The sequence below is a fragment of the Condylostylus longicornis genome, unplaced genomic scaffold (assembly GCF_029603195.1).
Source record: "Condylostylus longicornis isolate FDR11 unplaced genomic scaffold, ASM2960319v2 ptg000039l, whole genome shotgun sequence".
Classification (NCBI taxonomy): Eukaryota; Metazoa; Arthropoda; class Insecta; order Diptera; family Dolichopodidae; genus Condylostylus; species Condylostylus longicornis.
The window spans coordinates 1055903-1071222 of record NW_026578008.1 but is presented as its reverse complement, the minus strand read 5'-3'; positions in this window follow the sequence as shown (position 1 = coordinate 1071222).

The following is a 15320-nucleotide window of genomic DNA, read 5'->3' as shown; positions in this document are numbered from 1 at the left end:
CGGCCATATTTATGTGTGTAAAGGTAAAATTTTATGTTTTTTTTATTGCAAAACATTCACCATTTTGTTTTAAGTTAATGCTTATACAGTTTCGGAAAAAAATTAGACTAAAGCCCCAAATTTATATAACAGACAAAAATATAATGGTCAATTTGCCGTATAGTAACATTTGTCTGTACGTTACTTTGCAATTATAGAAAACACAAATCTCAAAACAAAATTTCCTGATTTTTATACAATAAATTGCCGAAAATTGCAATTTTTAAGATTTGATAGGTAAAAATTTTCTTCTATTGAAATGGTTTTCTATTAAAAATGCATTTGTGTACAAAATTTCAGTTTAAAGAGTTCAGAAGTTTAGTAAATAGGCACAAGAACGAATGGATGACAGGACAGAGACAAATTCTGTAAAAACACAAAATATCTTCGAGCAACAAAGATTATACTTGCACTTAATTTTCTTCAGAAATCTATAATAAATGACAGAGACAATCAATAAAAAGTCCTTACATATACATAAATTTTTTTAAAAATTGTTATTGTAATAGAAAAATATAGTGTTACAAACTTATATACAAACCACAAGCATTTATATTATAAATGGTATACAAGGTGATTCAGTAATCAGTGACATAACATATACCAACATTTAGGTCAACATCAAAAATGAGTAAATTTTTGTTTCAGGACTAAGTGTCAAACCCCAACGGTTTCCGAGGTACAAGAACCCATTCTATTTGCCCAAGTTTTTTTCTTATAACTTTCCTTCCTAAAAAAATAGATACTTCAAATAAACAATTTTTGAAAGGGCTACTACAGGGCTTGAAGGCAACATATTACTTTATTTTGTATTTTATGTACTTTCGGAATACCAAGTGGCCGAACTTTGAAAAAAATCTAATTTATCCCGTCAATCACCTTGTATATATACATTTCTTATATACACTTATAATATTCTTAAAAAAGGGGTTTTATTTTTATCGTTATTCGTTACTATTATTTAAAACTATATTACACTTATATATACATTTGTATATATACATAAATATATGTAGAAATTCTTAAATTTTACTTTATTTTAGGGGTTCAAAATTTTATAATATAATTTCTTCTTAGTATATAAAAATTTTCTTTTCAAATTGAAAAAAAAAAGAAACAGGAACGAAAAAAATTTCAAGCATATTTAAGAATAGGCCCCGATATATTTCAATTAACACTTCATAGGGGTATGAAAATTTTTATTTTTATATATAAAATATAAAAATAATAAAATATTTTATTCTTTTTTTTTTCTATATATTCCATTTTTAAATTAAGGACGATTTTAAATATTAAAGTAAGCAAGTTAATATTTTAATGGAATTTTTATAAAAATTTTATATAGCCATGTGTACACGAAATGAATATCAATTTGGGTTCAAATTAAAAAAAATAGAAAAAAAAAATTATTAATTGAATGAATGCCACACGTGCGCTTATTCACTTTTTTTTTGTTATTTAATTAGAAAAATAAATAAAATATAAATTTAATAGAACAAAAAAAAATCCTTTGTAAATTAATAAAAAAATTATAAATTTTGTTATTTTTTATAATACACAAAAAAAAAATATCATATTTATTTTTGGTTTCTTTACTTTGTTTAATTGCTTAGAAGAGGGTTTCATAATTTTTAGAATTAAAAATATAAAACTAGCATGAAAATTATATTTGCTTTTTTTTAAATTTATATTAATTATTACGGTTAATTAGTTTGATTAATGGAATAATTATTATTTTTTTTTATTTTTGTAGTGTTATATTAGTATAACAATGTGTTAAACTATAAAGTATTAAAGATTTATGTTATAAAAAGCATGAAATGATTAAAATAATAATTTTACAAGTTTTAGCTTATTAAGTTAGATCCTGTTGTTGTGATACATACAATACCTTTCACTTTTGAGGCCAATTTATGTCCACATATTATAGATATTCCACGGTACCTAAATATCTTATTACGCTACTTATAGAGTAGGTTATTCGTTTTTTGCAATTTATTACAAAACTATGATTGCAATGTATTAAAAACATCAATTTTACTTGCGTAAATCAAAAACCATTTAATCAAAATGATTGACTTTGCCAAAAAGCCGTGAAGGCGAAGAATGCAATTCATTAATTTTTATTTTTATAATTTTTTTCTAAGGGCAAATTATAACTAACATTCAGTAAAAAATTTAGCTTACAAAATAAATACAAAAATACACTACAGTTTACAGATTGTATAAATATGAGAATCAAGACTTACACAAACTGTTCCTATATAATATTTACAATATTAGGTATGTTTACATGACGACTTTTGCATCCAAAAGTTGATATGCATTTTATTGCCGTTACCAACATAGTTTGCAAGTAAGGAAAACGAAACGTATGTCAACCATTAATGTAAAACTCGTTTTGTAAACAGAAATATTATGTTTACCATCAATTTAATTCTGACATTAACAGTTCCTACATATTATATGTAATAAAGTAAAGTCTAATGTCAAACTGATTATTTTCATTCTTTTTTAATAATGAAATTTCAACATGAATAAATTTATATAATAATTAATATTATGAATATTAAAAATGATAAAATCACCGTTAATTGAAATAAAAACAATATAATTAAAATTAAAATTAAAACATTTTTAATTATAACCTATATAATTATGATTATGATAGTAATTACACAAAATTTTACACACACCATTTTTTTTTTTTGATAATCTGCGATATTAAATGAGATTTAAATTAATTTTAATGTCAAAATTAATTAAAAAAAAAATAAAATTAAAAAATATTTAAACATCATTATCACGAACACCTAATTTATATTAATTTAACAAAAAATAAACCAATCTCGGATTTTTATTTATTTTTATATTTGTTTTATTTTTATTGTTTTTAATATAATTTAGATTAAATTAATGTAGATTAAGTTCAATTATTAAAAAATAAAAGAGAGTCAATTTTACACTTTAATTAAATTTCAATATCACAATAATTGAAAAAAAAAATTTATTGAAAGAAAAAATAAAAGATAAAAAATGGTAAAAGCAATTAAAATTGATATTAAATTATGTATGAATTTTATCACCATTAAAGGTTTTCTTATAATTAAATAAATTTAAATTTTAAATAAAAAAAATCACTGACTTCCAAATCGTAAAAAGGCTTAAATTTTGTAAAATATAAAGCATTCCGTTCCATATATACTGTTCAAAAACCTTTGAGAAGACGGAAGAAAAAAGAGAATACTTGAAAACGAAAATTTATAAACTTTTAGAATGCAGTATTACAAATTGGCATTTGAATTTGACATTTCTTTGACATCGTTTTGGTATTTTCTCACTTTTTTCTAACTATGTAAAATTGATAAGTTGATATTTTAAGATAACCTTTCAAACTTCAAAATTTTCTAACAATATCATGTTAAAATTTAAACTGTCAAAACATAATATATTTTTGACATTTTAAATCCGTATCATAATTCAAGAGAAATATTTTGCAAACAGTTTACACTGCAGCATAACTGCATTATTAAGTAGAACTAAGAAGAAGTTTAAAGGCTGTTTAAAAAACTGATTTCTTTAAAATCTTGGAACTGGGGAATAAATATAAAAAAAAATATTTAATAAAAATATAAAATTTAAGGGATAAAATAAAAGGTAAATTTTATGAATAAAAAAACGATTAAAAAACTTGTATGTGCCATAATTTTATTAATTAATAATAAAAATTTAATATTGTACCTATATGCACTAATATATATTTTTAATATATATATAATTATATAATATATATTATTAATATACGGACATTAATTTAAGTATATTAATATCTTAAAAATATTTATTAAGAAAAAAATATAAAAGCAAAAAAAAATTACAACAATCTCTAATTAAAACCTACTAAAAATTAAAAGTGGTACGTGCTACATGTCATAATCATCATACAACTCAATCAATATCATTATTATCATCAACATTATCATTATCTTAAAAATATTAAAAATTGCACTTAAACATTAACGTCGTCATCTTCCTTTTCTCTTTACTTATTTTTAACGTATATTAAGCATATACGCACATCGCGCATTTATTTTCTTGCTATAATTTTTTTCCTTCTTTTAACTTGATTTAAAACACATATGGACATAATGTACATATGGACCGGACACACAAAACTTTATTATGATAAGGAAAGATAAAAAAAAAATTGTCTTGGATGAAAAAACTAAGAAGAAGAAGAAGAAAAACAAAAAGTTGGAAAATCTTGTTCATAGGTACCTGCATATTATTTGTCTTACGCGATTCCTGCAGTTACTTATTTTATAATATGTCAAAATATATATAGTATACATTTATATATAATAGGTGTGAATATACACATTGATATTATTTTCTTGTTCACTGTTGTACAATTGTACAATTTAAGCCCACTGGACACTATTTTATTGTTTTACATTGTTGTCTCTTGTGTAAAAAGTTCTCTGTTTGCACCTTTTTGTCATATTTTAAAAATTTATTATAATTTTCTTTTGTTTCTATTATATACCATCTTTGTATCTTAATAGAATAAACCATCAGGAACCACACATTGACAGTTTAATTCTTTATAAATATAGATCCTTTTTTTTCTTTACTGTTTTTATACATCAAAAAATTATTTTTCATACACGACAATGTTTGTATATATGTACCTTTGTAAGAAATATTACCGAGTGAAAATGATAGTAATAGTCAAGAATGAAAATCACTGTTAACTATAGAGAGGAATTTAAATATTTTAATATTTGGAAGATTATGAAATATATAACGAAAAAATCATTTGAGCAATGAAAAATTAAAATACTAAACATTAATCAGTCATCACGAAAGCAGTCAAGTGCAATTGCATAAAAATAAATCACAAATTAGAAAATTTATTCAATTATATAATAAAAATAAGGTAGACAGCTGCATTTCTTGTTAGTAATTGGTCTGCTGTTACAAAAAACTTGAAAATATTGTTTCCAATTACCGGCATTTTCTACAATACATAAGAATTATTCTAATATGAAATAAAATTAAAACTATATGGACAAATTTGAAGAGTTATTAGCTTTAAAAAAGTTTGACTGCTAGTACAACTAAAATAATTGCTGACTAACTGGAAGAATTGTAATTAATGCATACTTTATTATCCAAATGAAACCGCAATGATGTTACAAAAGCTCTAAAAGATAAGGCCAATTAATGACAATTTTTTAATGAAATTATAATGCGCAATTGATTTTAAAAATATTGACTTGTGCTGATCTTTTAATTCGAAACACAAGTTAAAAATTAAGTATTAATATAGAAAATAAGAGGTAATATAGTAGAAATTATAATATATTTTTAAGAATATTTATAAATTGTATTACTTACTTGATTATTAATAATTATTTATTACAGATAATAATCTTTAAATTTGTTAAATATTCACTTTGAATTTAACCAGTTTCTATAAAAGCACAAGAATAACTGGAAAATAAAAAAATTTCAATTGTCAAAAAAATAACTCAATCCAGGATTTGAGTGTTTTAGTACTTATTTAAAGTACAAAAATAATTTTTAATGAGAAGATGGTGACTGTCACGTAATTAATCATATGCAGTACGAACAGTAAAATAAATTGGCAAATAAGTACAGTGGTATGAATTAAGAGTGAATGAAAATTAAGAATTAATAGCTCAGAAATTTTCCAATCAAAGGAAACTCAAATCTTACGTAAACTTAACTAATTCAGCAATACAGTGAACGTAAAACAACTCCATACATTATTTATACAATACAATATTAATATTACAAAACCTAAAACTTTAGTATTTACTTATATTCAATTATAGTTTATTTTCCAATCTAGCCAATATTCAATTACATAATACTAGAACTAAATTTCAAGCAAACGAATTAATATTTTTTTCTTTCAGAAAAAAATAGTGCGGGCATCTTTAAAACAAAACTAAAGAAAAAACCATCAAAATTCAAAATAAAATATCAAGTTTTCTGATAGATTCTTAAGAACCGCACATTAATGTATGTACATAATATGATTACATATGCAATATGCTTCTACCATGTTAATTTTGACCATTAAATAAAAAAAAACATAAAAATGAAAAAATGCCAAGATCCACCAATTCAAAGCACGTGCCATAATGAAAATTAATTGTTCAAGAAAATTAATAAAAAAAAATATTATACGTATATATACATAGGTGTACATAGAAAACGAAGATGAAGCAAATATATATGTACATGCATTAAAAAAAATCTATGAGCTATTTAACCACAAACCTAAGTATTTTTTCTAGAGTACTAATTTAGTAAATGTAGTCATTATTTAATTTAAAAAAGAAAAAAAAAATAAAATATAGAAAAAAAACCCTATACAAAATCTAAAAACTAGACATATAAGGATAGGATTAAAAGGTGCAATATAATTTTCATGCATAATAAACCGAATATACACCACCTATTTAACATTAATAATATAATGTACACTGAATTTACTGAGAACGATATAATGCGGTGGAATGACGAAAAAAAAGCGATTATGACGGTATATAAAGTCGCGCTGCACGCTATTATAATTTTATTTCACTTCAGTAAATTTTCTTTAATGATATTTATATTTTGTTATATTTATTTTTATATATATCATTGATGGTACATTATTAATGTAATATTGTATAGATAAGAAGAAATAAAAGGAAAATTAAAAAAAAAAATATATATATTATACTCGTATAACTGAATGTTATTGGCATGAGACAATCTGGAAACGGATAAGGTGCAATCAATATAACTATATGGTCGTATAAGTCTACATAACATTATGTTCATTTTTCTGTCAGAGAAAACAAAGAAAAAAAAATTATATTAGTATACTATACAAAAATGTATTTCATATCAATTTTTTTATTTTAAAATTCAACTCACAAACTAGGTAACAACTGTATGTTTTAACTATTTTCATATTATTATCATTTATGTTTAATACACCTGCCACCTTACGACAAAATTTTACAAATGCCTTAAAAACAAAAAAAATAAAATGACATTAAAAAACTTATACGATTAGCTTTACTTATGATTTTAGAGCGCTTATAATTATATTTTTAAGCGAACTACTGCTTGCGTAAACAAAGTAGAATGAGTATATACATTTTATACTTTTAATATATATACAGTTATATATAGATTGAATTTCAATAAATTGTAATTTTCTAAATATTATTATGTGTATTTAATGCTCCAATATTTACCTATTCATATTTTATACATAGAACGCTCAGAAGTCAATCTCCATCAATCAAAAAATGTTAGTCTTGAGATAAAATGAAAAAACAACGGCATAAGAAATAATAATAACCAATATCCAGTTGGTAAGTGATTTTATTGGGCTAAATAACAAAAACTACATAGAACGTACAATTTTAACAGTACTGTTATGGACCGAAGGTAGAATGAAAAATCATTTGCATATATAACTAATTTTTGATTGGAAAGTGACTTATACCGATTACGTTCTGAGGCTCCCAATTTTTGACATTATGAGCATAACGTAAATATGTAATTAAAGCAAAAAACTTGACTTGCATTATTAAAATAAAAATTATATTACAATAACATATTATATTTAATCTGTATATTGTACATATATGCACATATATATTAATTAAAATAAAAGTGAGTATTTAAATAATAAAATATTAAAATAAAATACATATATGCACATAAGTATGTATACAGAATTTTTAATAAAAACAAAAAAAACAAAAAGTCAGAAATTGATGTTTAATTGAAGTTTATTGAATTGTCATGTCGTGTTATAAGTAAAATGAGCATAAAAATTGAGTATAAAATAACATGACTCAAAAACATATTTTTAAATCAGATTAATTTTTTTTTTGTTTGTTTTTGTTTTTTAATTTTAAGTTTTTATTATTAATAAGTAAATATTGTATTGACACGCGTTAATTTTTTAATTATGATTATTTAAAAATGTTTTTTTATTTGGTTTTGTTGGTTTATTTTTTTAGGAATTACTCTGTTTATAAATTTTTTAATTATTACATGCGGAATATAAAAACACACCTTAAAAAATCATAGTAATATTTTTTAAATAAAACCTTGAAAATTTTTCATTGTTCAATGTTAAGGACAAATCTGGTATAGATGACAAGAATATAAAGAAGAAAGAAATATTAATTTAAATAAATACATTATGTAAGTATGTTTGTATGCAGATAAAATCCTTTAACCATATTACAAGTAGTTTTTAAATAAATTTATAATAATTTTCATAAAATTTTAATTTGAAATATTGAATTTCAATCAGAAATTCAAATTGCAGGTTTTCTTAACGTTAATGAGTTCTGAACATATCATTTTAGGACCATTTATATATTCAATACTATAACATGAATATTATAGGACTCTAGGTGTTCAAGGAGTAAAGCATTGCTTTTTAAGAGTGATTTGAAACATAATGATTTTCTAACTATAGAGTATATACAGATCACGAGTAGCAGTTGACAGTTTGTTACTTTAGTAAATTTCATTTAAACAAAAAATATGATTCAATTAAATTCGTAATTTCAATTAAACAAATTATTATGAGAAAAAATTTAAATATTATGCAATTTTAAAAATATTTAATTTTTTGCAGTGACGTTATTTTGGAGAATTTTAATGGAGTAACGTGAAATTAAAAAAATGTAGAAGGAATTACATGCCAGCACGCATATAAACGTACCGAATATTAAATAATTTTTTTTTTTTTATTTTAGAGGAATATTGTAAGAATTGTTCGATTTCCTAAATAATATCTAAAATTTATGAGAAAAAAGTGATCTGTAAAAAAAAGATCAACTGTAAAAAAAAACGAAATTTCAAGCAAAATCACATTGCTATGAGCACTACATGCCAACATTTTCCTTCTCAATTACATTAAATGAAATACTCTGAAAATGGTCTTTACATTATTCAGTTACAAGAAAGCAAAATTCTTTGGAAAAAATTATTAAAATTTTGTGTTACAATTATGCGTAATAAAAATGGCAGCCATTAAAGTACATAATAAAAATTTATATAATGACCCTGCACACTTCAAATTTAATTGTATTCAAATTTAAAAGAAAATATTCTTCATTTTTCAGTGGAAACAAATATGTATATAAAAATAAAAAAGTAAAAACATCTTTCTTTTCCAGGTGTTTAACAATTCCAACAAAATTGAAGAAAAAAAATTCGCTAAGACCTCCTTAATGCCTTCATTTTTATATTACATTGTATTGTTTTTATATATAGGATGTTGTCATCTCCGTCTAAAACGGAAATAATTTTGAATACAAAAGTCTTTTGTCTTTTAAATTTTACACTTTTTTTGTAAATAATAAAGAAAAAAATAAACTCTTAGTCTTTATAATCATTGGTTGAATGATTTCAAAAAAATTTTGAATACCTTTATTTAAATGTGTAACCTGTACACCTGAACGTATATAGACGAATTGCTTTGTAATAAAAAGATTGTCAATAAAAAAAAAGAAACCCTTTTTCCATTGGTAGCACAATCGTATATTTTTTTTTTATTACATGACTCTTTTGTGGTATGGTAAGCACATTTTATATTATAGAAGTAGTTTTATGAACACATATAATTTATTTATACCGCGGAAATTAAGAAAAGGTAACAGTTAATACCAGTGTATTAGAATAAACAATTAAAAAACGTTGGTTAAAATTATAAAAAAAAATGGAGATGAGTAAAACATAAAAATTTAAAATGAAATTTACAACTTAACTAAACAAACGTAATTTACATATGGTTACTTACATCTGTACATGGTATATTGTACATATACATATGCACAGATGAACTGAAAACAATGATAATGAATTAAAATTGAAATTAGAAGAAGAAGAAGAAAACGTAACGAAAAATTACGCGAAAAAAACTTAAAACTAGGCAAAAATGCGGGCATCTCAGGTGAAAACTTAAAAGTATTAATTATTTTTTTTGTTTATACTTCTTTTATTTTTTTCTTTTATGCTTTTGGGTTTTTTTTGCATTCATTTATTTTTATTTATACATTATTTTTTTTTATAATCTTAAAAGTTAATTTACTACTATAAGATTTAAATTTTCATTATTTTTAATTTTTTTTTTACGCGACCTGATTATTTAATTACCAAAAACAAAGAGCATTAAATAATTTATTATACTTTTGTATTTTTTTTTTCGAAATAGGGAAAGCAAAAAATCTAATTTTAGGGCTGAACTCATTCAATTTATATTAATAAAATTAATTTTTTAACAGAAATTTAATTTACCTAAGATTATTGTGAGAAAATTTTATGTAAAAAACGCTTACAGTAAAATTTAACATTATACCATTTAAAAAAATTCATCAAATTATAATTATATATTATATACGCTTCTATTAATTAATATTTCCAAGAAAATTGTATAATTTGGTTATTTTTGTATGCTAAATGATTTCGAAGAATTCATTACCGAAATTCATACTGAAAATTTTAATTAATTTTTTATTTTAATATTGTTAATAATTATTTTATTATTTCTGTATAAATGTGAAGTATTAAATTATTCATGGTAATATCAAAATTTTCTTATATTATAAACGAATAAATTAGTTTTAAAAACTAAATTATTTAACAATATTATCAGTGATTTTAAAATTGTAGAAATACGGCACGAATATAAATTTTTGTTTATGAGTGGTAAACTATAGTTCTACTGCAATTCTGAAGTCATTGATAATTTTGCAAAAAAAAAAAAATTAATTCAATACCAATGAAAATATTATAATTTAAAGTCGAATAATTACAAATCAGTTTTTTAGTTAGGTAAATTTGTTTAAGAAAGCGAAATTTATTTGAAAAACAATAATTCTTAATAGTAATCTTGTAATAGCTGTGTTGAAAATATATACATATTTTCTGATGCAATATACGTATATTTTTACATAAAAATAAATTGCATCAGAAGAATAAGCAGAATATGCCGAAAAAACAGTAATATGCAGTAAGCAGCGATTCCTAAATATCATATTTCAATTTTTATTTGTTTATCGAAATTTTGCTATTCTCATGCTTTACATCAGATGTTTTATTCACCATATAACATCAAATACTTTATTCACCACATAATTGTCAATATTAAATCAATATTAGCTATAACTAAAAGAAGAAAAACTTAGGTAATAATTATAAAAACAGAAATTTCACAAAAAATTTACATAAAAAAATAAATTTTGCATAAAAACAAAACAAGCAAAAAAAATCTATTTTTAAATTGTCCTTTTTAATATAAAAAATAAGAAATAATGATAGATTACTCTGGCCTTTAAAGAAATATTTTTAAAATTATTGTCCATTTATATGCTTTAAAATTTGATTGATCGTCAAAAATTCTATACACAATATTTTAATTAGATTTGCGTTGTTAATGCGCAAGCACCTTTAATTTCAATGCGCATTATTAAAATATTTTCTTTTTAATTTAAATTCAAATACTCATAATATAAATTTTTTATAATTTTATAATGATTTGTTTACGGTAAATTTTGTAAATCTGCAGGAGGTTTTAAAGATTGGACAATGTATTGTCCTTATTTCATATTAACTAACACTTCAAATCGATTGTTCAAATTCATTTTAAATTATAAAAATACCCCAAAATAATACTTAAATTATTTTATATTCATGTAAACAATAAACGTTATTTAAGAATTGTTAAAAATTACAATATGGTTATGTAAAAAGTTCTTTTGAAAATTTTTATAAAGAATAAATTCCGACCATTTAAATAATTTTTAAATATGATAAAATTATAATCAATTCTGATGTTTTTCAAATTTTGAATAACTTTCAATTATGAAGGTATAGCGAATTATTTTGCATTTGCATCTGCAGATCATTTCCAAGACTGTCATATTTTAAATTATTGAGTGGCACAATTCCATTTCTATCATTTTTTATATGTTAATTTTTTTTCGTCACAAGAAATTTTTAAAATATGCTTCAATACTATGTATAAAGTGTGTGTTAAAATAGGATATTTACTAAGAGGTTTTTATATTTGTTTTATAACAGTTAATTAGGAAACCTTGAAGTATATATAGGAGATTTTTAATGCTAAATATATGCATATCCTGTCATCTGGAATTCTCTGACCCTGTTGTTGAATTTACAATATAGAAATGGAGCATTTCAATTTATCAATTCTAATCGAAGTTAGAACTATTTCTAAAATAATCACATTAAGATTAAGAACTTATGTGGAAAAATTAAACAAAGTCAATTTGTATAACGGTTTGAACCTTTCTTTTCAAATCTATTAATGTATATAGAAAGGATCTATGCAAGTTCGTGAAAATTTCCTAAAACCTAGAACCGAGAAGCTCCTAAGCAAGTAGCAGAGAAGAAAGAAGCAAGTTTAACAATTGGCTTAAGAATATTAAAAATTATAAACATTTAAAAATATTTTTATGACAAATCTTAATTTCCAAGTTATAAGCAAAAAATAAAAATATTATGTGATTTAAATTAATGCTAATAAATCAATAAATTGAAAAGGTTTGGAATTTTTTTATTATGTTTAAGAACGTATACATATAAGTAACATGTTTACCTACATTCTATAAACGTAAAATGTGATTAATTGCTGTCTTGAACATCTTCATATTTTAATTACCAATCTATCAATAAATAATTCACAATAAATTTTTATGGTGGTCTAAGATTTTTCCTCAAACACATCATATATGTATACATATTTTGACTATGTAATAAAAATAAATAAAGTTCGTGTATAAAAATAAAAGAAAATTCTTGCCACATCTTTTAAAATCTAAAATGGCAACAATTTTTTTTTAAATCAATTACAAAACCCCAACTAAACAACTATAACTATTAATTCTGTAAAAATTTAAGTGGCACGAGCCTATAATAGATTTGAGGTTTTTTAAATTACTTATTTCTAATGACTTTTAGGAATAAATATAAAAAAAAAAACCAATTCAGTTAATGGTCAATTTAAAAAAAAAAAAATTGCCTTTCTCACCGCAGGATGTGTCTGATATTTTCAAATCCTTCTTATTAAAGCGAGACAAAATTCAGATAAAAAATAAATTTTCTTAAAACCATAATTTCCTTCTAAAATATTTAAAATTTGCAATTTTGTAATTTCAAATAAGAAATGTGCACCTAGAAAATAAAAAAAAAAACAAAATATTTAAAAGGTAAATAATAAAGGTAGAAGTAAGAAGAATTAGAAAATTATAAAATTAAAGTGCAGTAGGACGTGAATTTTGAGTTGACAATAAAAACCTTATAAATGCGTGTAATTCTTCTAGACTATTAACCTTTAAACTTGGTTTATCTTAAATGAATAAAGGTGTCAAAATTATAAAACTAAGAAATTCAGGGTTTTGTAATTTTCAAAATATTATGGAAGTAAAGAGTCCACAAAATTATTTTAAATTATAAAGATAAATGAGAATTTAATATCCTTTATCTGGCGACAATTTTGTGATCTACGAAAAAAACAGACCTAACCTTTATATAGACGGGATATTTTTTTAATATAAAAATTATCAGATTTTATCGTAAAATATTGTATATATAGATTTAAGATAATATTATTTACTCAAAAAGAAATAATTAGAGATTTAAAACAATTTCGTTTTTACAATAATTAATGATATATAGATTTTTGTTTTGCAAAATGTGTGTGGTCATTGAAATAAATCGTGTTTTTATAGATCTCATAGTATTCTTGGAAGTGTTAAAAATTATGTCAAAACTAAAGTTTTTAATAAAATTTTAGATAAGAAAAGGGTACTTTTAACAGGATTTTCAGATAATATGAAATGTGCGTGCTGCCAAAAATTTGATACATTAAATGTGCAGGTTAATGAATATGAATAGGTCTGCAAAATATTTACAAATTTAATTTAAAAAAAAATTGGTACAATTAATTGAAATGATTGTATAGTATGTATTTTAAAATACTATATTCTAGAAGATACGCTTTAGACACCTTTGTGCATAGATGCACAAATTCATTTTTTAAATTATTTTATTAAGATGACATCTGTTCTTATAATTGCATACTTCAATTCTTAACGTCAATTTTATGATAAAATAATCTTATCATGAATTAGTACACTATAAATTTTAGGTCAAAATACTAAATTGAAATTTTGGGATTTCGGAATTTAATTTTTTAATATTCGTCATTTAAATTTTTAATATTTTGTTGATCGAAATTTTAACTTTGGAAATCTGTAGTCAGGAATCCATAGGAATAACATAATAAATTAAAAAATATTGTAATTCATTATTGTATTACATTATGTGTATTATATGTATACATATTAAAAATTAAAAGACGCAATATAGTGCTCATATATACATACATACATATAGATGGGAATGAGAATTATATTAATATCCTAATGATTTAAGTGAGAAAAGCTTGAATGAGGAAGGAAAAAAATTTGGCGAATTTTACTTAGCGGGATATAAAAAAACTAACTATAGAATTCTGATAACAAGGCTTAATGTGAAAAACTCGAATATTTCTACTGACCCAATCAATAAATTCAATTTAATATTCCTTTTACGTATAAAGAATAATTTTTGACCCAGTTACGAATTTAAACATCTTAAATTAGAATTTTAATTTGGAATAAAAATATCTATCAAATAAATAAGGGTCATCCTATATACATCTATAATATACGAGTATATATTTTTACATTCTAATCCATTTAATAATCTGAAATTTAAATTCCTTTTCTGTTTCATATTGTATATGTGGAAATGATTTGTAATTTTCATTTTCATCTGTACATTTCTATTAAATTAAAGAAAATATACATAGAGATAAAATTAATATTTTGTTTACAATTTTAAAATTTCATACATATGTATTATAAAATTTAAATTGTAACTATTATTTTCAGTTTATAACACATTTTAAGTCGACATTTTATAATCAACAGAAAAGAAATTTTTTTTTTTTCTAATAATTAATTTAAAATATTTTTAAATACTTAAGAACAAAAATACAAATAAAACTTAAATTAACATTAAATATACCGCTATATATTATTTATCATTTACTGCTATTCATATATGTATATGTATATATAAAATTTACTGATATTTATACAAAAACAAAAAAAAATTGCATAAAATTTACAAAAATACACTTAAAGAATCAACAGTTA